At 35.2% G+C, this 23986-nt stretch overlaps 1 protein-coding gene across 2 annotated transcripts in view; it reads left to right on the top strand.

The window, feature by feature from the left end:
- The first annotated feature begins 510 nt into the window (after positions 1–510).
- The window catches only part of Thw (chitin-binding domain protein thawb), a 40887-nt gene continuing 17411 nt past the window's right edge, over positions 511–23986 (top strand). For both annotated transcript variants that reach the window (XM_083083640.1, XM_083083642.1), the window contains exon 1: positions 511–850. The gene's annotated coding sequence lies outside the window, so the exon portion shown is untranslated. The remainder of the gene's footprint in view (positions 851–23986) is intronic.

Below are 23986 nucleotides of genomic sequence, written 5' to 3' on the forward strand. Positions count from 1 at the left end.
AAACTTATTTTTTAGTATATTTTTTAATGATAATAAAATTTCCGTGTGTGTACCTATATATTTATATTACATAACATCTATTCATAGAATATAGACAAAGTTTGATCTTTCACAATTTTGAAAAAAAAAAGATATATATAAAATTATTAAATTATTAAAATTATTATCGAATTATATCAAATCAAACGTTAGCGGACCTATTTAATTATCAGAAGACGATTACGTGTTCTGTGAGAAACCGAAACTAGCGGAATGCGGCAGTTTGATCCGACAGTCGCGGTTAAACCGCTACCTGTCTGGTGCGGGGGTGCCGCGGATTGATGCTCAACCCCGAGACGCACGTCCGCCGGTTTCGGGATCGTGACGATGATCCCGCTGGTTGATCAACCGGCCCTGAATGTCGGGCGACCGCTTCGCTCTTCGGCTGCGCCGCGCCGGTGGGGATGGAGATCCTGGCGGCATGAGATTCGCGCGCCCCACGGGCGACTCGTCAGTATCGTGCCGCGACTCCCTCGCGACGAGAGAGCGTCCGCTTCAAGTTCCTCGGCTCTTCTCGCTGTTAACGCGCGCTTTCTCTCTCCTTCTCTCTCTTTCTTTCCTTCTTCTGTCCCTCTCTTTATTTACCTCTTCCTTCGCTCGCGAATCCGACGCGAACGAGATTCGCGCGACGCTCGCTCGCGCGAGTGTGCGACGACGTGCGTTTTCCCTTCGATCCCCCGGTATCGGAGCCGGTCGCGTGTGTGCCACGATTCTTGGAGATTTCGGGATTCCGCGGGATCCCGAGGATCCAGTGATAGTGTTGTCACCATCGACGATCGTTCTCGGATCCTCACGAGGGGTTTAACACCAGGTATGAGATCGTCGTATATAAGCGTATTGTTTTCAATTGAATCTCTCTGGATATTCGTTTCATTGAAAACGTGCCGTTGTTATTGATAGTTTATTTTTTTATTTCAAAAACTTTACAATAGCGATACCCGTATATGTTTTGTATCACACATTTATACTCACGTACATATTTTAAATTGTTGGAAACATTCCCTCTTGAAATACAAAAATAGAATTAATTGAAATCAGTAAAAATAAATGTAAAATTTTTAATGTATTTAATTATTATAGTATTTATATACATTGCAGATTTTTTGCAATTAATCTTTTCGCAAAAAGTTTTAATTTTTTTGTAAAGAAATTTACGAACAGCATGCAACATATATATATATATATATATATATATATATATATATATATATATATGTTATCATTATCACATTATATTTGATATCATGTGAAAATTTGAATATTGATGAAAGCACAATTTTTTTTTCTGAACCAAATACTTTATTGATTTGTTCGCTGTCATTACTTATCGCGAAAAGCGATCGAAAAAGCGGTTCTATCTTTAAAGTGGCACACCATTTTTAAAGGAAAAGATTTCGCGTCCGAAGCAGCTGATTGCGAAACTTTAAATATCGCGTTTGTACGAAAAAACGTGGCAGTAAATTTAACCAAAATTTTAAAAAATGCACTTGACACGAGAATTTTCTGCTGCGTTTAACTGAAGGGTCATCGTCAAGGCAGAGTATTTTCATAGTCAGAGATGTAACGCGAACTGACGCGGATCGATGGAGCATTAGAAAAACGAGATTTTACGAGAGTTAATCCGCTAAACTTTTTAGTTCGAGCAAATCTTATTTTTAGCAATTTCGATATTTTTGACATTAAATTTTTTCTCAGCGAAAGGTGCAAGAAGTATATATTTCTGTGCTATTTATTTTATTATTAATTAAATGCGAGATGCACTTTTGATATCGCGTTGTTTTTATGAAATAAAAATAACCGACTATATTTTTTTAAATGTTTCTTGTAGGTAAAATGATAGCTTTTGCGTAAAATCTCGTAAATGCGAATGCGAGCGGAAAATACATAAATGGAAATTTAATGCAAAACTTTTACCATGCGAAGCTACGATTCTGGTAATTAACTTCCACATCACATGAAAGAGATTTTAATTGGGAATTATGTTGTTGTATGCCGACAATTGTTGTATAATTTCATCGAGTGCTCTTCAACGTTTTACCGCTTAATTACGTTTTAATCTAACTTTTGCCGAGGCTTATAAACGTATCAGCGGGTATTCCTGTTGAATCGAACAAACTTTGGCGCGTTTCCACGCGTCTCCCTACACACACAAGCCCCTTTTATTATTCTCGTCGACACCAGGAAAGACGTAGTTTTTCAAACGTGCATTTAAATAACGGCCAACCCTGCGGTCCGACCTCAGGAAGAACATTTATCATGTAACAATTTTTTTTCTATTTCCCCCAGATTATTTCCTGTCGTTAATCTTTGCAATATTGTTAAGTATAATAAAGATAGATGATACATTATTCAGATTTTGCAATTTGATACGCGCAGATTGTAAGCTTAAGCAAGTCAATATATTCGAAAGTTACATATTATTAAAAATTAATAATATTATTCAATTATAAATATTATTAAAAAATTATATTTAAACAATAATACTTAAGAATATTATTAAATTATTAAAAAAATAATACTTGAGAATCGTTTTAAATTGCAAAGTGCATTATATATAATGAATTAATCAGCTTAGGAATTTAATTAGATTAATCTGAGGCAATTTATAGAGAAGTATTCGAGTGTTATTAGTAATATTCGACATCTGACATTTCTATGAAATACGAGGGAAAATGTCGGGGAAAACTCTCGAATATCGCGGTGTATCGTAAACTAAGATTAAGGGAACGCAACGTGAAGTACCACGTCAATGCTTTGTACGTACATACATACATAAGAGCCTCGATATGTACCGTACCCGGAATATCATTATCCGTTTGGAAGTCGTCGTCGACTCGGTGAAGGATTATTTACTGCAAAGGTAGCTGCGCGATGCGAGGGAAATTTCGCTGCTCCATTATCGTACGAACAGCCTGACAGATCCTTCCGAAAGCCCTTAGCATTCGCTTTGCCGCCCAACTTTGTGCTTAAGTTGGGTACAATGTTCAATTTGCTATAAATGCAATGCTTGTGCTTTTCCCTTATTAATTCTCGTACGAAACAATATTAATTGGATTTACGTTAGAATCGTACGAGAGTTTACATTTTCAACTTTGTATTAAATTGCTATAATTATCTGATATTTTATTAATTGTAGCGCGCTACGCGTTTACAATTGACAGGTCAAGATCTCTATTCTTCAACAGACGGAATATAATATACGGGTACACAATAACTTGAAAGGTAATTGCGGGATGTTATAAATTTCACTCCCTTATTATCGAGGCTCTTACATACGTACGAAGCAGATCCAATTTGTGTGCGCGAGCATGTCGACAGGTTCGCCTCTGATAGCTCTTAACTTTAGCCTCCAGATTCGCTAAGGGATGAACGAACTCTGCATTCTGTTGTTGACGTCGCATTCAAAAATATTTTTGTACATTTTCGCGACGTTATATCACTTACATGTTTCAAAATCATATTTTGATTTCTTTTGTTAAAAAGAAATATTTTATTTTATATTAAAAAACCTGGAAAATTTTATTTAATAAATAAAATATGAGAGACATGATTAATGAACAGTATATACTTTATAAAGTTTATGTAACAAATATAATAGATATACGTTATTATACATTTTGCATTGCGCTACATAAATAGGTCTAATTAGAACCCCGGGGCTTTGATTATGAAAATAAACCCCTTGCTCAATTTGATGTCGGACACACAACACTAAAGCGGGACCCCCTCTCCCTCTTGCACCCCCTCTAGGTCGAACTCGTCGAGGTCGTCGTAATTAATTAATCTTGTCTGGCTAATTAATCCGCGCTCGCCGACCAGGTGAATGAGGCGCGCGTAATGCGAGGTCGGACAAAGTTAGATTGTTAAGCAATACGTCATAACGAAATATGTGTATGACCTGATTTTTACACGCAAACTTTTAAACACGCGAGGCGATTTCTGTGAAAATCTCACCCGCTTCGTTCCATCGCGTTCCTCTCTTCTCTCTGTGTTCCTCCTCTTATTTCCCTTCACGTTTCGTCTCGGGCAAAAAACATGGCGCAAAAGAGAGTCTCACGCTGTGTGCCCAACATCAGGTGTAATTATACAGTGCGGGTGTAATCGCACGTCGTCCGAATACGCGAAGAACGTGAGCTCCTCTCGCACGAGTGACATTTTTTTTTTATTATTAAAGCAATCAAATTTCTTCGTCTCGCTAATTCCTGTTCGCGTCGATTCCAATGTTTCCATTATTTTGCGAGTAAAAAAGCTACGTTGGATTTACTTCACTTGCACATGAATTTCGAATCTTCATACACGTACACAAAATATGAATCTGTTATTTATTAATTATTTTAAACCGATTGAATTGTTAATTATTTTAAACTGATTAAGTTGCGTTTGAAAGCAAAATTTTTGATAAAAGTTTAAAACTGCTGGTATCCATGAAACGTAAAGCGAAATTCATTTTGTGATTATTTCGCTAGATTTTTTGCTAATCCCGATCTTTCCTTTCAAAAGATACGTCAAGATAACATGTGTATATAATGAGTACGCATGGATTCAGACTTTTAAAATACGACATGTCCTATTTTCTTGGGTAACATGCAAAATGTTTCACTTCTTTATAATTATTTTTTATGAATTATTGCTCTGCTAACTCTCACATCTGATTATCCGAGAAACTTTTTGAAACTTACAAAGAATTACAAAGTTACCGAGGTGAGGAGTGTTCTACGTAGAGATTTATATTTCGTCCTAAATTAAAATTATAGTTTATAATTAGTTATATATAAAATTATAGTTTAATCGCAAAAGAAAAAAAGAGAGAGAGAGGATGCAAAAGAATGTCGGCAAGCGTCCAAATCGTACATCTGCAGTGTACAATTGTTTCTTTCATTTGTCTTTACGTCTGTCATTTGATACAAGTAGTTTCCAATTATTATCTCTGATTGATCCTGACAGCATCGATTCACTTGCCGCTAGCACGGCTCGGCTCCGGATTAGATCCGGATTACAGTGATTAGTCCCGGATTCGATTGTAACCTAGTTCCAAAGTGTATGACATCTACAAAACTACAAATCCTGAAAGGGAGTTATAAGATAACACGATAAATCGGTCGTTTAATCAGAAACAGCGAGAAATTGATTGTTCAGAGCTACGATTAATGCGATTAACGAGTGAAAATAAATCTGCCGGATATCCATAACATCGATGATAAACCCGCTTTTCTATATCGAAAGTATATTATTCACGAGATATATATAACGGTGAATCTAATACATCAATTTATTGGATTTTGTTTTAACGCAAAAATACGTTGTGACTCGAAAATTTTAAAAATGATAAATATGACAAATATGGCAAATGCATACGGTCATACTGTACATCATGAAATAACTTTTTAATGATGAAAATAATGTCATATGGCAAAACGTGGCAATTAATTTCGCGATTTAATAATTCCTCTCTGTATATATATGTAGATTTTTAGCCGTGATTTTTTTGCAATTTTAGATATAACTAGCGTTCATATGTTTCTATATTACAGTATTATGATGTTGGAATGATGATTACGAATATGCGTTTGATGTAATTTAATATGTAATAGATGGATACTAATTCAGGTCACGGCGTAATGACGAGCACTGCATCGTTACATCGAGATTCGATGCATTCGGAGTGCATGCTTTCGAGCAGCGCGCATAATTTGCCTCGCCGAGTGACATTAATCGCGCGCAATGTAAATGCTCTTGTTTAGCATTACGCGTTAAACTCGGTTTGTGACAGAATGTAACGGAGTATTTGTTCGCAGGAAGATTTATTTAATAGCCTAGTGCGCGAACTTTTTTCCTAGATCGATAATTGTGGTATGTGAGAAAAAAGAAAGAGAATCGACCTCCTCTTACATACATCCCTATCTTTTCTGGAGGCTTGCCACGGCCCTATTTAGGGTCCATCCGCCACTGCTATTTGGTACAGTGGGGATTTTAGTATGTACTAGAGGGATCTTGGGGGATGTGGTCACTCTACGGCGTTGTGCTCATCGGTGCCGTTTCTTACGGAAGGCCAGTTGGAAGCCAGCATGTCGCGAATACCTCCACCGGCACTTATTTGGTCAGCGAGCGACCTTTTCAAGGATCCTCCATGGCAATCGGCATTGCATCCATCGAGCGAGATACCAACATCGCTCTGGAGTCGCATATCATTGTTAAAAAGCAGCATTAGGTGTGAGGTCTGGATAACTCAGTGGTCTAGAGCAGTTGCCCGGAAAGCGAAAGACTCGGGTTCGATTCCCGATCTAGCCACTTGCGCCTCACATATTTTTCTAGTCCGCGAATATTGTTTTCTAGCAATTATTCGTTGGGCTGAAAAATGTGTGAATGCTCTCTCCACAGGATATGCGTCGATGCCACGGATGGATTCTGTCGCTCGTTGATCAAATGGGCGTTTAGACACGTCCGACTTCCTCCCACATACTGTTGGTATCTTACTCAATGGATGCAATGCCGATTGCCATGGAGGATCTTTGAAAAGGTCGTTCGCTGACCATATAAGTTAAAAAAAGAAAGAGAATCTTATAATCAACGTGGATAAAATTTAAAACAGCATTTCGTAATTGATAATAAGTCAAACTCTAAATTTACGAGTTTTGTGGAAAATGTCGGCGTATTAACGTTTTAGTAGGTTTTGAACAGAAGCTTATAAAGTTGTTAATCAAATTAATGCATTTCGCGTAAATTTATGTCGATATTACAAATTTCCAGTTTGATAAATAGATTACGCAGGTAACATATACCTTTGTTTATTGTATCTCTCTGTGATCTACAGAGCATGCATTTTATTTATTTGTAATCCAGCGAATCATGAAATTCCTGCGACTTGAAATTGTACGTTTCCGCAACGATGTTTATCGTCGAACTTTGCAAACCAAAGAAAAAAAAAATAGCGGATAAAGTTTATTTGTCAACACAAAATAAGTACCGTGCAATATGCGGCGGGGAATAATATCGATGTCAGTATCGATATGATCTCACATATCGCGATATCGAAGCATATACGGAATCCACAGCACGCTCTCTGCTCCTATTAGATCAATAACTTTGAACATTCAGCGGCATATACCCTCATCGGCACACAGCTGTCGATCGATTCCGACTTCGGTCGTACTGTCGTACCGTCATCCGAATACACGAGATTCAAAGACTGCGGAAAAATAATAACGGCTTTGTTTTCAGTTCCAACAACATTTTTCATTTTGCAATTTTTCTAATAAAGACAAAAATTTTTGTTTATAGGCAAGGTATGGAGTTAAGTCGTATAAGGTATTCCAAAAAACTACGAGACCTTTTTCAATTAAATATTGCGGACTTCTCTCTAGCGAACTTCGTCTTTTTTTTAATTTTCATGATAAAATATTTCATTATTAAATGTTTAAAGTAAATTATTTCAAATAAAATAGATATTGTGATAATTAGACTTTGAACAGAATTTCTATTAAAGTCAATTTAAAATTAGCGAACATCATTTTATTTTTCTATGCTCGCTTATATTTCTAAACTGAATAGATTTTAATATATTCGTTTAACGATCTTTCGATTTTTGTTTATTTAAAAATGCATATAGCATATTTTTTAAATAAAATCTTTGCTTATACAATTATTATTCAATAATAGGATATTTGATATTCCGGGCAAGTATTTCAAAGGTTTCGGAGTATCTGACCCGTGAATATTGTTGTAAATATTTGAATTGAAATCAGAGAAATCGATTACAATAGCGCCGTCATTTTTTATCTTTTTAACTATCTCGGAAAATTTTTTATATCACGAGAGGGAGAAATTGAATATATATTTATTTAACTTGAAAACTTTTTTTAAAATATAAGATACACATACAAAAATACACACACACATGTATGTGTAAATATATTATAATAACTTTGATTTATGTCAGCAAATAATCTATAAATATTAAAAATTGTATTTTAAAAAACTACGAGTGATTAAAAATTAAGAAGATTCTCCGAGCATTCGCAAATAGCTAAGAAAATTTGATTTTAAATAAAATATCATGTAAACTCTATCTCTCTCTAAAGAATTTTAATTGGACATTACCAAGATGTTTGCTCCTGAAATTTGGAAGATAGTATACTATTTAAGTTAGAAAAAATTGACTAATCTATCTTAATAATTTAGGCATTTAACTCCTGTTATAAACATATATAATAAATCACTATTTTTTCGCGCTTTTAAATGCACGTGATTATTTCGGGAGGAAGTAAAGGAGGAAGGATATTATCATAAAGAACCGAAAGGAATTACATCCGTGACGTCCACGTCAAAGCGATTACATTTTATCGATAACAGGATTCGCGTCGAGTCGCGGCTCGTCCGTGGCGAAGTGGTAGCGGGGAGATCCCACTTTGATGTGGAAACTGGCCGGACGTCGCTAGTAGTATAGCCAGAAAGCGGGCGTCCGGCGATCGTTTATCGCATTAGCGGACGGTCCACGTTCCGCGCGCTCGGTAAATTGGGAATTACGGCTATATCGAAACTTTGATGTAACTCTACCGTTGGCTCCAGCTCGGAGCCATTCCCCGGTTCAATTTAAGTACGAATACGCGCGCGATCGCCAAGATAATGCCCATCCACCGCGATTATTCAGTAGAGCAAACTCCCGGAAGGCCGACGAGCAACCAATACGCCGCGTATACATTTCCGTTTGCGTAATCATTTTTGTTTCAAATTATGATATATTCATACTATAATATATCAATATTCAATTATTATTCCGCGCTGCGATAAAATAGGATTTGAAGCAGACAAGAAAATTATCGCATGTAAAAGATGTACTTTTATTTAATGTCCCGATAATATTCTTCTTTTTAATATATTTTAGTATATTTATTATCCTTTTTAATATATTTCTGTAACGAGTATAGTTTTTTAATTATTAGCTTGACTTATTCGTAGCAAAATTTTAATTGGATTTTAGAAAGTAATTTATCGTTGAAATATTTTATGAAGGATTTATTTGGGAGGGAGAAACTGATCCAGAATTATTAAAATATTTATAATATAACGCATTGATATAGATTAAATATATCGATTTGTAAAGAATAAAATGATAGAATAGCAGCAAACATGGAGAGAAATGGAAGTGGTCTATTTACTTTGGATTATATGTCTCTTTCCTCATACTTCGCTCCATCAATCTCTCTCAGTTAATCCTAAAATCCTGAAATAATTATCGCATTAGCATTACAAAGGAAAGAGAAGATACGTATACGTTTTAAATTAAGATGCCTAGGTTTGCTTCGTTATCTAGCCGCCTTTGTTCCGACATCAGGCTTCCCTCCCGAACAACTATCAGAAACGTGAAACTCATTCTCGTTGTGCCCTAGAGAATCCTCCAGGCCACTGTCGCGTTAATTAAGTACATAGTGTAGTGTGACTCGCTTAAGACGTCGTCACGAGCCGAATCCTAAATTATTTTGAAATGCAGAAATCAAAATCAAGAAATAAGTGATATCAAATATTTGTTTAAAAATAAATTAATCTAAAATTTCTAGTATATATACATATATATAAGATCTTTAATTAATCTATCGCGAATCCGAGAGTGAAAAACTTGTCGAAGTTAAATTAAGTTACAAGCAAATAGTTAAAAGACAATTAATGAGACATAAATTAAGGCCCAAGGAGATTAGAATGCAAATTAGTTGCGAATTTTTTTTCTCGTTATATAGGATCTTTCAGATCTATCGGCGTATTTCTTTTCGTACATCAGTATTTTAACAAATTCGGAATCAATTCTCAATGAGGGTATGCTTACTTTTTGCGCATAATATTTGTAGCATAAAATTACACGCATAATGGGGATAATAATGAGAGCAAAAAATCGGTGACAAGTGATACGATCACCAATCAATCACAAAAAACACCTCTGTCACATTTTTAATAAAGTTTCTTGGAAGAATTCTCTTGCGAAAGAAGATTTCTTTTTAGAATTTTATTTGCGTAATTTGATAACGTTTAATTTACCGTTAAACTTTAAAAGGGGTGTGTAAAAAAGCCCCTCGAGGTTATACATTGTGAATAGCTGAGTGTGCTAAAAGGAAATCGTTGTTGATCTCGAGATTTCCCAAAGCTCTCTGTCGTGAATTATGAGCTTTTGAACTTGAATAATTCAATCCAAAAGAATAATTCGATTTTATTATAAAAGAAAGAGAATAATATTGTTTTGGAAAAAATATTACAGTGATGTAACAGCTCAATCTATTACGACAATATATTTATTTATTATTTAGTTACCAAGTCATCTGACAAATTGATTCATACCTAACATCTATTGCAAAATAATCATATTTTTAAGATATTTATATAATCATATTTTTTTAAACACAATTAACAAAACTATGTTTTTTTAATATATATTAAATATATTAAATATATTAAAATATTATTTTAATCATTCAATTATGGAGGATTTATATTGTTATATTAAAAAAAAGATAAATATTTAATATTCACTTTGTTAGAATTATATCTAATACAACCTCAAAAATATACAATAGCTTTACAAATTCCATTGGTGAAAACCACTGACAGTCAACAAGTTTGAGGTGGTTTCAGTTTGCGAGAGACTGCGTCGAGAGATCAATAGGAGGCATGTCAAAAGTTAACGCGGAGGGAATTGTAGCCAGCGGGTTTGAAAGGGTTAAGCTTCCCTATTATGGTATACGATACCGTCATGTTACGTGCGTGCGAATGGAACGAAATCAGTCGGGTGACGCGTTGAAACTCGCGGCAGCTGATTAGGCGGCGAATTTTTCGAGGTGCGAATGCGCGAGCGCGTGGGAAAGAAAGTCCTTTATTTCGCCGAGAAAGCGGGAAGGCCGTATCATTATGCGCGATTATAGCACGTTGTCTGCCGCATGTTGACGTCTCCCATTATCATTTCTCCTTGTTTTAGCTGGATCGGTGCACGAAGCTGCGTTACACGCACGAGAACGCATAAGCAAGCGCCACGCTATCTAAGGAAATTATTACGCAATCGTGCCTTTTTTCTTCTCTCCGCGGATTAGATGAATCAACGCATCGATTAAATTTAATCTAGCATCGATCGTTATATCGGTAAATCGATATTATTTCACCTGAAATACAGCCGGCTAACTAATTAATTATTAATTCGTTACTTTGCGGAAAGCGTAGAGACCGCGTTGCAAAATGTGCGGCTGCGGAAATTAGGTCGCAGGATTAAACTTTGGCCCTCGTGTCCTCGCCGCATGTTAAATGTAGCCGTTTTCCCATTTCCACTTGTTAGTGTTGTCACTAAACGTTGTCTCTCGTACCAGACGAATAACATTCGAAATCAGGAAGCTACGTTAGTAGAGATGAAAATGCATAAATGCATTATGTACCGACGAAGCTTTAATTTCGCAATATTAGTCTAAAAAATTTAGCGGCGAATGATAATTTTATCTTGTGGCGACACACATAGAAATGAAAATTTCCATACATGTAGAGATAACAAATATAATTTCGAAATCGATTACATTTAACGAAAAATGGAGCGTGAATAGAGAGAAAAAAGTCAGATTATATCGAATGATTGCGCCATCTTTTAAAATTATTTGATTTCTCCACAATTTTCTACAAGAGGTATATCACTCAACAATGGTTATCGAAAACGCAAGAAAAACGTATAATAAAGAAAGCTTTTATTTTATGACTGTATAATTTCATTTCTCAAGATGGTGAAATGGTGGAAAACCATGTTGGAAAACAGAGAAACGAAATATTTTAGCGTAATTGCTATGACGCGAAAATATGACTGTCATGTCGCAAAATGAATTTCACTGTGGTAATTATATCTACACACATGCTAATCCTTTAGCGTATTAACGTTGATATAATTAACGTTACTGAACGTTATAATATAACGTAGAACATTATTATACACACACACTTTCTCTCTCTCTCTTTCTGTTTTATCTTCATATACATATAATAAGTTAATTTGTTAAATATTTAAATATTTTATACATATATAATCTCACACAATTTAAAATTTATTATTTAAATTTATTCTATAAAATACGGGAATATATTCTTCTTTTTTTATGACCAAAGAAGCGACATTCGACATCATAATTGCAAGCACAGAACTATTCAAAGCGTTACTATCGTCACAAACACAACGATCGCCTTCCCACTGAGGAAAGAGATCTCATCTCTATCGAATAATATAATAATTTCAGAGATGATATCTGTCTTTTCGTTCTATTGATGCGAATTTTTCTCCAAAGGTGAAACTTTCATAATTTCTTTGTAAGACGGTATTTCGAAAAATTTTGTGGCGCGGCCTTCCACCGTCTTTGCAGCGATTGCGTCATTTCCCTTAATTCAAAACATGAGATTACACGAGTCCTCCGCAGCTTGCGACACGGTGACTCAATATGAGAAAATGTAATACCCTGAGAGCGAAAATTGGCAGTTCGAAAAACAACGATCTTTAGACTCGCATGAATGGCGTTCACATCAGAACGTGAATGGCAACGCACGCGTTTGAAAAATTTGCGACACACAAGACGCTCGTATTTGCATTAAAGTTACTTAAAATACTTTATGCTGATGCGACTAATTAGAGAAAATCCTTACATTGAGAAGAATGAATTATTTTCAATTTGCCAGAAATGTGAAATGCTAATGAATTTAGGTAGCGGTACGAAAGTTCAATATTTGACGCATAAATGATACTCACGAAATCGGATTTTGCAGCAGCTCTGAATATTTTATTTCTACATTTCCAGTTGGCAAAGTGACCCACAAAAAACAAGCGTATAACTGGGAGAGACGGGAAAACGAGATAGATTTTCTCATAATTATGCCATTTTTTCATACGAGGAAATTGCAGTTTGATACTATCGCATTTCGCCATTTCGGACTTGATTACGAGAATGACTCTTTGATTGAATTGCGGTATTGAAATATTACCAAAAAATAATACGCGTCATTTTCATTCAGCGAATATAAAATCCGCATGTGGAATCTATAATCTACATGCCGTAATTTAATATCTTTACAATATTAATAATACGTTGTTTAAAATATTTTCATTTCCAAGATATTTGAGAAAACATTTTCAAACAAAAGAGAAAGCTTCCTCGAAAAAATACACGCATTGTTTGCTTGACAAGAGTTCGATATCTCGATACATTTACAAAACCCATCGGCCATAATTATTGTATTTGACAGGGTTTGACATGTGTTTTCCCCTCAATATCAGCATATAACTCTATATCCTATCCTTCTATTGAGGAGAATGTAAAGAGACGAGGCGAGGCGAGGCGAGACGCGCATGGAACAGGGGAGAGTGCTGGCATTTGCATAATATGGGAATCGCTCCTGAGGCCAAGCCATTGTTCCGAGCGCGTCTATGCGCGGTGGTGTAGTATGTGAGAAGATTCGACGAGCGGAAGAACATCCGAATACGTAACCCGGCGATAATAATTACGTTCCTGTTCCACGTAGCGCGCGGTTGCTGCTTGGGCAACGCTCTCTTCCTTTCTCCCACACCGAATTGGTGGTTGCTTCGGAGGGTGGGAGGGGAGGGGGAGATTCGCCCGGTACTCTACTTGTTTGAAGACCTCGTTTCGCCACCGATTGATCCGGCGATCTGAGAAAGAGAGCCGCGGAAAAAGAGCGACGAGGGAAGGGGAAAGGGAGATCGAGAAAGATCCCTCTCAGGCGGCAAAGAACGGGAAAGTGATTCGTTTTGACAAGGATCCCAGCCAACCGAAGACAAACACTCCGGTTTCGTTAGCTCTTGGACGATCATTCATGAACATCAACTGCATCGGCTGGAACTTGCACGAATTTAAAGTGAAATCTAATTAATATTTTACAGAACGTTTTGACAGAAACTTTTTTCCGATCGATTATTCGATGAATTTGGGAGTCGATATTTTTTTAACCAAAGGTAGAACTATTATTTCTATTGCAAGCGTTTGCCATCGTTAATGTATGTTAATTAATGTTATGACAATATCGGGCTTTGATTCGATGAATTTATTATTTCCATTTTTCAATTTTAAATATTCAGAATCATTACACATGATTAACGATATTTAAATAATATTCATGCACGTATAATTTTCATTTGCTTCATTTTGCATTTACACAGAAACGTTAGGTACATGTATCTTTGATAGTAATCTGTGTATGTGCATGCCTAGATGCGAGATGCTTAGATATGCGAGTCAAGATACATCATCTCTACCGAATCTGACAAGCTGATCGACACCGACTGTATCAGTATTATTTCGATGTTCTATGTTCTGTTGATCGTTGCTAATCGCAACTGATCATCTTGTGTTATTTAACACTGCATGTACTGTGCATAGTTCATATAGGATGATGACAACATGACTTCAACGAAAACAATTGAGTCACGTTATTTCCATAGATTAAAATATCGTTAAGTTTTTACCATAAAATTTAAAAGGGAAGATGTGTAATCTAAGAGTTTTTTTCATTATTTTGCTGTTGAAGCAAACAAGATTGTTCCATAATATATAATCGATAATATAATTACACGATATAAGAGGCAAATAATCTATCGAATTTTTCAGAGTGAAATTTAATCAGGTATTTAAATGTTAATTTTAAATAATAAAACGGCAATGCGTTATTAAAACATTTTACATAATCAGAGATGTTAAAAAAAATTCCACATTTAAAACTAATATCACGAGAACTTCGCGATCTAATTTAACCATTGAATTAATATTAATATTAGTTCGCTAATTAATATTAGTCCGACTGATCTCTCGGGGCATTTGATATTCTAGTCACGCGCACTGCGCACGCAGATGCATCGGTCCGCGACATTTGCATGGGTTAATAACATAAGGTAACGTATAACACACGACGCGTCTCCATTAGCGATGCCAGCCACCGGTTGTAGACCATTAGTCGGGAGCTATCGAGATGGGGGAAATTAAAATACTGTTACGATTACGAGCGGGTCTTAAAGGCGGGTCGTAAGCGGTGGCAGAAGGTCCGTGGACCCCAATTACGGTGACCGGTAGCGCGGTAACATAACGGCTCGTTACGAAAGCGCGCCGATGATTACGGAACGGGCCCGAGGGGGAGGCGCGAGGGATCCCATCGTGACTCGTTGCCCTCGTTGTTGGCTCAGGTGATTTCGGCTCCGATCTTTCGGCTGACCTTTCGCCGTATCATAATCGCGGGCGCGCAAGTCGCGACTTTTTATGCTAATCGGCTCGCGACGCGAAGCGAATCTCGTAACGACGGACCCGGGTGTATCGGCCCGTAAGATCGGCGTCCTCCCAACGTCCGCGACAGGCTGAATTACACGGTACGCTTTCGTAAAATTCGGCGCGATAGTGCCTTATTGCCTTGAAACGAGGGGGGCATCACTTAAGGCTGGAGCGCGCGATTATCTTCTTTCTCGAACCAACGACGACCAAATGCCATGGCGATCCCAGTAAAGAAAATGCGGCAGTGCGACTTCTTCTTCGGGTCCTTTCGTGAGGAGGTATGGAGGAAGTAATCACCAGCGCTGATTGCGAAAAACCGCCGACCGACGCTAATCTCGTCCTTTTCACGGTTGCTTGCACGCCACCATCCTCGTCTGCTTTTTCGCTGTGCATCATGTAGAACGGTAATCGATCATTTACACTGTATCGATTAACTCTCCGTGGGATCGAGCTCCGAGTGAATTTCCCTCCGATAAAAATATGTCGAATATAGAATTTAATACAATACACATCTTCGTCTTATTCCTGACACTTTTTCGAAAATAAAATCCACCAGTTATTTAAAGTGCAATTTTTGAAAAGTTATTATTAATTGGAATATATAATATTAGAGAAGTAATAATTAGTAAATTATTTAATGGGTTTTTCTAAAAAATATAATAAAGTTGTTAAAAAAGTGAATAAATAAACACATTATAAACAAATTATTTTTTTCCTGTATATTTTCATATTTTTTTCCAAATATAATAATAAGACATTTTCAGTTATTAGTGTGTGAATAAACTGCTATAAATTTGAATTAATTAAATTATTTTTACAAACTTGTCAGTTAAATTCGTTTGTATTTATTCAATGATATATTTCCGTATATTTACAGTAAAAGCAAATTACGAGAGATCATACATCAAGCTTAAAAATTACTACTATAATTGCGAACTAGTAGACCTCTGCTATTAGTACTAATAATAGAGCAATTATCATTCTTTGCTTTAATTAAATTACTAATTCGATGGTAGCTGTATGATTAGCATTGTTAAGCGATGTTACCGTGCAATCAAATCCTTATTACGTTATTTTCTTGTTTCGAATTTGTTTTTTAATAGTTAGAAATTTGGTTTAAATAAATAAATCAAAATTAAATCAAAATCGGCACATAAGAGCCACAATGCAGTAGTTGGAGCTCAGGGAAGAAACAACACTTCCTTCTTATTAATTCCTTCTTATGAATTATTGAATTATTTCAAATTAAAAACTACAAAAATAACGAACGTTTCGGATCGTCTTTTGATCCGAATTTGTTTTTCTTTCCTTACGTATAAATATTTTAACTCTTGCAAAAATTTAAACATAAAAATATGTGCATCGCGATTTATTCACATTTATAACTATTACAATTTTATCTTTTTATCTTGCGTCGGTTTCTTTTAATTAATCCTTCTTTTTGCTCTCGGGAAACTATCGCGAGAGACTCGACGTGTAAAAATAAAAACGCGGGAGGCTACTGTGACCTACCTGTATTCTTTCCCCATCGTTATTCAGCGCGGAAGACCAGATAGCGAGGATAAGCGAGCGAGTGCATTGCGTCGGAGAAACGCATGGACGAACTCAAGTGTAACCTCGTAAACACGGGAGAAATGTGCCGCGACAAAGAAGAGGAAGATCGCTTGAAAGTAACGCCACGCGGAAACGCCGGCGACGTAACAATTATCTCATCCGCGTCATTACTTTCTAAGTTTCTAATTAACAGCGGCGGCTCCGGCGGAGTATCACTTATTAGAGAGGTGTTAAGTACAGGAACGGCCGTCACGTGTGGAAATCACGAAGCACACCGTAATTGCATTTTGCTCGAGAAAAATCGCCTACGCGTTCGAAGGTTTGCGAGCATTTTCTCGGCAATTTCACATTCAACAATTTTCACTCGTTTTTATTTCATGTATTTTCAGGGTAAATACACGTTTACGAGTTTCCTAGTGTATCCTTCATGTTTATTATTGATATATACAACGGAGATTATTTCCAACAGGTTGTATTCGGTAAATCGTTTCTCGTTGAAAGCCAAAAACATATCGTCGGTATAACATTTTTTTCTGGATTGGTATTGTGTACAATTTAGGGCTGTGCGAAATAATATTCAGGTCCGAAATCGATGCGTGAAATCGGTTCGGGTTAATCCGAAACAATTGATTTCGAAATCGATGGCGTTACTCGATTTGCAACATTCCGGTAAAATTAATATCGAAGTCAGCGCATACATTCGGTTTTGTTGCTATTAGTTAGATCGGATTAATTAATTCCGAAATAAGAGGCTGCTCCATTTATTCTCCATTATAAACTTCACTTAATAAAGTAATTTAAGTTACTGAAGAAGTTATGCATAAAATATCAAGATTATTATCTTGACGAAGTAAAGGAAAATAATACCGCAAATTTTCTAGACGTTTTCACAAATTAAAAATTGTTTCGAAAGAACTTGACATTTTCTTCAAACTTTTCGGTTTGTCTCGAACGTATATTTTTCTATCCTAGATATTCAAACTGCATCATTAAAATGTGATATTGAAACTTGATATTAAGCTTTATACGTTTTTAGATTTTAATTTAATTCTCTATATTTCCAAGAGATTTCCAGGAGAAAGTGCATGACTTCTGAGACATTTTGCATTCACATGCAACTACATCCGTGCATTGCGTGCGCAACATTAAGCGCTTCATTAATGAGCAACGAAGTGCGACGCAGTCTCGTAAATCGAGACAGAGCAGCAAATGTCGCACTTTCTCGACTGTTTGTGGACGCTTCTCGCCTCAATAACTGGATAGTTCCTCGATAACTGGAGATCAAATTGTTCGTCAAAGTTACTAAAGAGTCTCTCTCTCTCTCTCTCATCATAGGAAGGCAAATGCAATCTCCGCTTCATAGTTGAGTTCAAACGCAAAGATCAAAACTGATACAATTATCAACATGTTGAACTCTCGATGTCGCGGAAAATGTGCCTTTACATTAATTGTGTGCGGCATTTCCACTGTCAGGAGTAAACGTAGAGGCAATTTTCAGGTGTTTACCGCCTGAAATTTTCAATTCGCGGATATTATGCTGGGGTTTCAAACGCCGTCAATGAGCAACGCAATTAGAGTGCCTATACGTGCGCTTAGAGCCCGAATGCTAATAGCGATTCCGAGCAACAGAGAGACGAATTAAAATAATAATCGGCCGTCTGCAAGAGTACCGTCGAGAATTCGAAATTCCAGACCGTCCCTAATGACGGCCCGGTCGCTCGTAGTCGTGACTGCGACAAATGGATTCCCCGCCTTGGCGAGAATCCTATCCGTCATCACCCCCGCTAATCGAGACATCACAACGTGAGATTACGCGAGATTATATGCGGTCGTCGATAATCTTTAATATTTCGAATTAAGTGGTTGCTCAACGTGACTTAGGGTGTCCCGCAGATTTCACTCTCTGCCTACAGACTGCTGTTAAGTGATTTTGCATGCCTTGCGATGAACGATTACGAATAGCGCATGCAAAACGTACTGTATACATATATAATAATATATTGCATAAGCACAATAATTATTTAAAAACTGATTTAATTAAAACTCGGGTTTAATTAAAACTAAATTGGTTTAATTAAAACAAATAATATCTCTCTCTCACACATTGTATATATAATTTTATTAAAATCGTGCAAAAATCATACATCATATGTAATTTAAATTTAAAAATATTATTATTCCGCACGCAATAGGCAGTAGTGTGTTCTTAAAAGTGGTCAAATGGAATGTGGAACAAATTAATATTTAAACAAAGAATTGTTATTTTAAGTGACTTTGCGCGTAATTTCACATTTTGAGCCGCATAAAAAGAAGATAATTTTTCCATTATTTCACATCTGGAAGCAAAAAGGTCACATTAAACTCATGTACTGCGTGATTGAAAATACGTCAGTTTTCCTACGGTTTTTATACGGAATGCGTGTATTCGGTCGTTGTATTGCGTATTTGATAATACGATTGGAACGCAAAATTCATGCATTTTGTAGAATGAGTTTCGGAGGTATATTATTCTCTCGTATGTATATATTTCACGCAACGAGAGAGTAATTTTGAAGTTTTCCTCATCTGTCTGTGTCTATTATATCCGTGGAGAGTGTGACCAAAAGCATGAAACACATAATGTTACGCATATATTCTCGAAATAATTTAACACGTAATGTCTCAATTTTACGTTTTTCGATTTCATTCGTTTTTTTATTAATAATTAGTTAATTAAAATCTCATTAATAATTTAGTTATCGAAATTACGATCTTTGCACTCGATCACATAATCTGATTATTATCTTTCCATTAATTGCATATATTAGTATTTAATTACTAGAAATAATTTATTAATCTAATACGAGGCTCTCTTATATAAGAAATATTCTCTCTCTCTTTTTCTCTCTATGCATGTGTAGAGAGAGAGAAAGACATATTACTGTTACTAGCATAATTCAATAATATGATTAATGATCATAATATTATAAAATTTATAATTTTTATCATATCATACTTTTTATCGTACAATATCGTGATTATTTTCATGACATTCCAGAACGAAATAATAGCTTTTCTAGACAATCGTTACAAACGAACCCCGCTTGTTTTCTACGATCGAGATTTTTATTGTTATTTTATCGATTAGGTGAATGAACACACGAATGTCGAACGTTTGCGCGAGAATGTTGACGAATGCGCGTTTCGTAGTCTTGTAGAAAATGGCAATGATCTCATGCCGATATTTCAGTTATTCGGTGAAATATGACTGGACTGCGAGTGCACGATGTTGCGCCAAAGATACGAAAGTGTTTTTGCTCACGGCAAGGATCGTTCTCAAGGATGATCCCGCGCTCGTGCACAAGCTGGCTCGTCTATGCGAAAAGGTGAAAGTTGAGCGAAGCATCGTACTGGAGGGGTTTTTCATATTTAAAGGTCAACGCAACTGATGATCGACAATAACTGCGACGTTTCTTCCGCTTACGTGGCAATTTTATGTCAATTTCATCGCTACGTGATGATATCGAGACAAGAATATATATTTTGGAGGGACGTTGCAATTTTTTAATAAAACTACGAAGAAATCAATATCCGCGCGCAGAATTAAATTATGCAATATTTCGAATGAAATAATAGTTTTAGCGAAAACCCAGCAAATTTTTAAAACTGTACTATTAATTACAACTTTATAAGTTTGTTAATAAAGTTACAAAGAAATCAATATCCGCGCGTAATAAAATTATGCAATATTTCGAATGAAATAATAGTTTTAGGGAAAACCCAGCAAATTTTTAAAACTGTACTATTAATTACAACTTTATAAGTTTGTTAATAAAGTTACAAAGAAATCAATATCCGCGCGTAATAAAATTATGCAATATTTCGCAAATGAAACAATAGCATTAGAGAAAATCCAATCCTAATTTTTAATCCGAAGCTGCACATTTGAAATTGTATTATCAATTAAAAATGAAAGTTTCTTTTAAAAAAGTCGATATTTTATAAAATTATTAATATTTTAAACATGTATTATGAATTACAACTTCATTGTAATTGCATTGAAGCTGCATATTTGAAATTGTATTATCAATTAAAAATGAAAGTTTCTTTTAAAAAAGTCGATATTTTATAAAATTATTAATATTTTAAACATGTATTATGAATTACAACTTCATAATTATAGTTTATATTATAATAGAAGATGATTATATTACAAGTAAAAAGTTGATAGACGTTTGTTATATCACATTTTTACTTTTTATTATCTTAATTTTCCCAAAAATAACAATTATTATGTTGGACTTTTAGTCTAAAAATCAGATCCCTAATTTTAATAATTAATCTTAGCTCGTAATCTCTCTCGAGTTAATCTTTCGTTAGTCTGTCGTTGGGAAAGTATAACGCTAAAAAAATCTATTAATTTTTAATTTGAAGCCGCAAGTTTAAAGTCTCAATTGTATTGTTAATTAAAAGATTAAAGTCTCTCTTTCAAGTCTCTTTCGTATTTTAATATTAATCGCAACTTTGTAAGTTTCGATCGAGTATTACAATGGAAGATGATATATTGCGAATAAAAGATTGATAGAGTCGTTCATTACTTCAGCATATTCCTCGCTTTCCCGAAATCTTGAGAATTAGGATCCTTATTCTTAAAAAAATCAGATTCTCGATATTAATAGTTAATCTTAACTCGTAATCTCTCTTGATTCGATCGTTCGTTGCTTTATCATTGTGTTTGCAATTTTACACACAATGTATGCGAAAATTAATTATTGATAAGGGATATACGCGGGTGAAGAAAAATCTTGGAAAACGATGCGTGAAAGCGAGACGTCGGGTCGCTCGACGACTTTAGAGACGGGCCTCAACGACTCTGTCGGCGATTGTGCATTTTTTCACTTTCTTTCGTGCGAACGGGGTCCATTAATCGTCTGCCATATCCATTCACTGAAAAAGAGAAGGCCGGCTTAAAAGCGCCGCGAGAGCGCGTCCGCTTTTCCTCCCACATCTCGCGCGACTTTTCTCGCCGAAGCGCGGATTTTATAACGACGCATCTCCTGCTTGACTCTAACGCTCTCGCACACATGTTGGGGGGGGGGGGGGGGGAAGGGGACCTTCTTGTTAATATCGAACGAAAGTAAAAACTTTCATTCGTCGTTGAATAGCGGTCGGGCGCGCTTCCTAGGAAGAAGATCTGCGTTACGTATTCGATCGCGTATGTATGCAACTTGTGGTACCCCAGTCGGGTCGCGACACTTTACGAGAGATACTTGGATAACGCTCTCACAATTTACTTTCAATATGTTTTCAGTGCATTCACATAGAGCGTTATTCTGTGGATGTTTATTACAGGTATCCTTAAATAACGTTTGCAATAATTACAAGTGGCAAATTAATCCTGATTCTCTGTATACCCTGGCTGGCGAAATTAATCAAATTTTTCACAAATTCGAAGAAACAATTATTTATTAGAGATATTATATTTTAGATATATATTTGTATTTTTTCCTGATAATATAGCTATAAAAATTCCTCTTTCTATGTCAACTTTTTTTCTCTCTATTATATTATAAACTTTTATAAAGTTTTTATAAAAAATTATTTGATCAATTTTGCAAATAGCTGTATTTTGGATCATATAGAACTGGAATGTCGATTTGATTCATATAATACAATATTCTTTAATTGAATGACATTAAAAAATATTAAACGCGAGAAATATTTCCTAGTTTTAATATTTTTATTTTGTTGTTCTTTAATCATGTGCGTTTATAAGCTTTCTATTATTTAGTTAATTGATAACAGAAACGATAATCAAATTGCGTGAACATTTAAACATGAACGTGAACTTTAAGCACAATTTGATTCGGTGAGGGTATCTATAACATAAAAGTTATTATCATTGAGAAAACGATACTCGAAATAACTAATCTTTTTTCCATAAATACTTTATGGGAGCCATTTTTCTTTATAATCCCATAAGACTTTCTGGATAGTAGGTTGGAACAGAAACTGATCGGTTGTTGGCCTACATCTTCAATTTCCTTTTGTTCCTTAATGTGCAGGTTCTCGAATCTCTCTCGAGGTTTCCTGCTCAGGGAATTTGATTGATTTGCTACGATTTCCGTGGAATTTCAACGGAGTTCGGCGATGCCGACTAGAAGCTCTTCCCTAGAGTAAGATATAGATATTTAAGGACTAAAAGAGAAGATTAGCTCTTGGTCTCGGTGAAAGTACGTCATTACGACGTTCATCGTGATCGCGTCATTGGACTTTGCTTAAATTGCATTGGAAATAAGACGCCCATCTGTCGATTTCCACAGTAATTATGAGTTCTCATCGTGACGAAAATTGTAGGCGGCGAAATCGTGATTGTGGTGACAAAAAGAGAGGGAAATTATTGGATAATTTTACATCCTACAATTCTCAACATTAATCACAAATTATTTCTGACAAATTTGAATGTCACTAAATTATATATTGCTTATCCATTCACTTTGAAACTAAATAAGAGATATCACGTTATGAGATATTTTATTCGTATATTAATAAATATATTTTATTATACTACATTTATTATTATTATGTATTTTGCTTTTGCAAAAATATCATATTTAAGTTAATATTATTTATTTCTGGTAACGAATATTTGTTTTTTAACAAAACTACACAAAAATTAATTAAACTTGGATTACGAAAACAGGAAATATTATTTTTGTTGTTTTTAAAATTAATTTTAATATATACAAACATTACTAATATTTTACACACACATACATATGTGTGTGTGCATACATAAATAATGGAATTTATTATCAGTAAATTTATTAATAAAATGGCAAAAAAGTTGTTTTATTTAAAAGCTTATTTAAATGGGTATTATTTATAGTAGATTAACCGCGATCACAATTTTTTCAATATTTTCTCGATATTTTAAATATTCTAATAATTTTTCTTCTCTTTACAGTCTCTTTAAAACCAAGTTTGATAAATGGAGCAGAATTCATAATTTTAAAGCTGAGAATATTAACTAGTATTTTTTAAAACTCGTTTATTTTATTTCTCCTTGTACAGTACTGATAACGCAATATTGATAATTAAATTGATAATTAAATGTTGATAATTAAACACTGATAATTAAACAT

The sequence above is a fragment of the Camponotus vicinus genome, unplaced genomic scaffold (assembly GCF_025532165.1).
Source record: "Camponotus vicinus isolate PSW18456_S1 unplaced genomic scaffold, iyCamVici1.0 SCAF_12, whole genome shotgun sequence".
NCBI lineage: Eukaryota > Metazoa > Arthropoda > Insecta > Hymenoptera > Formicidae > Camponotus > Camponotus vicinus.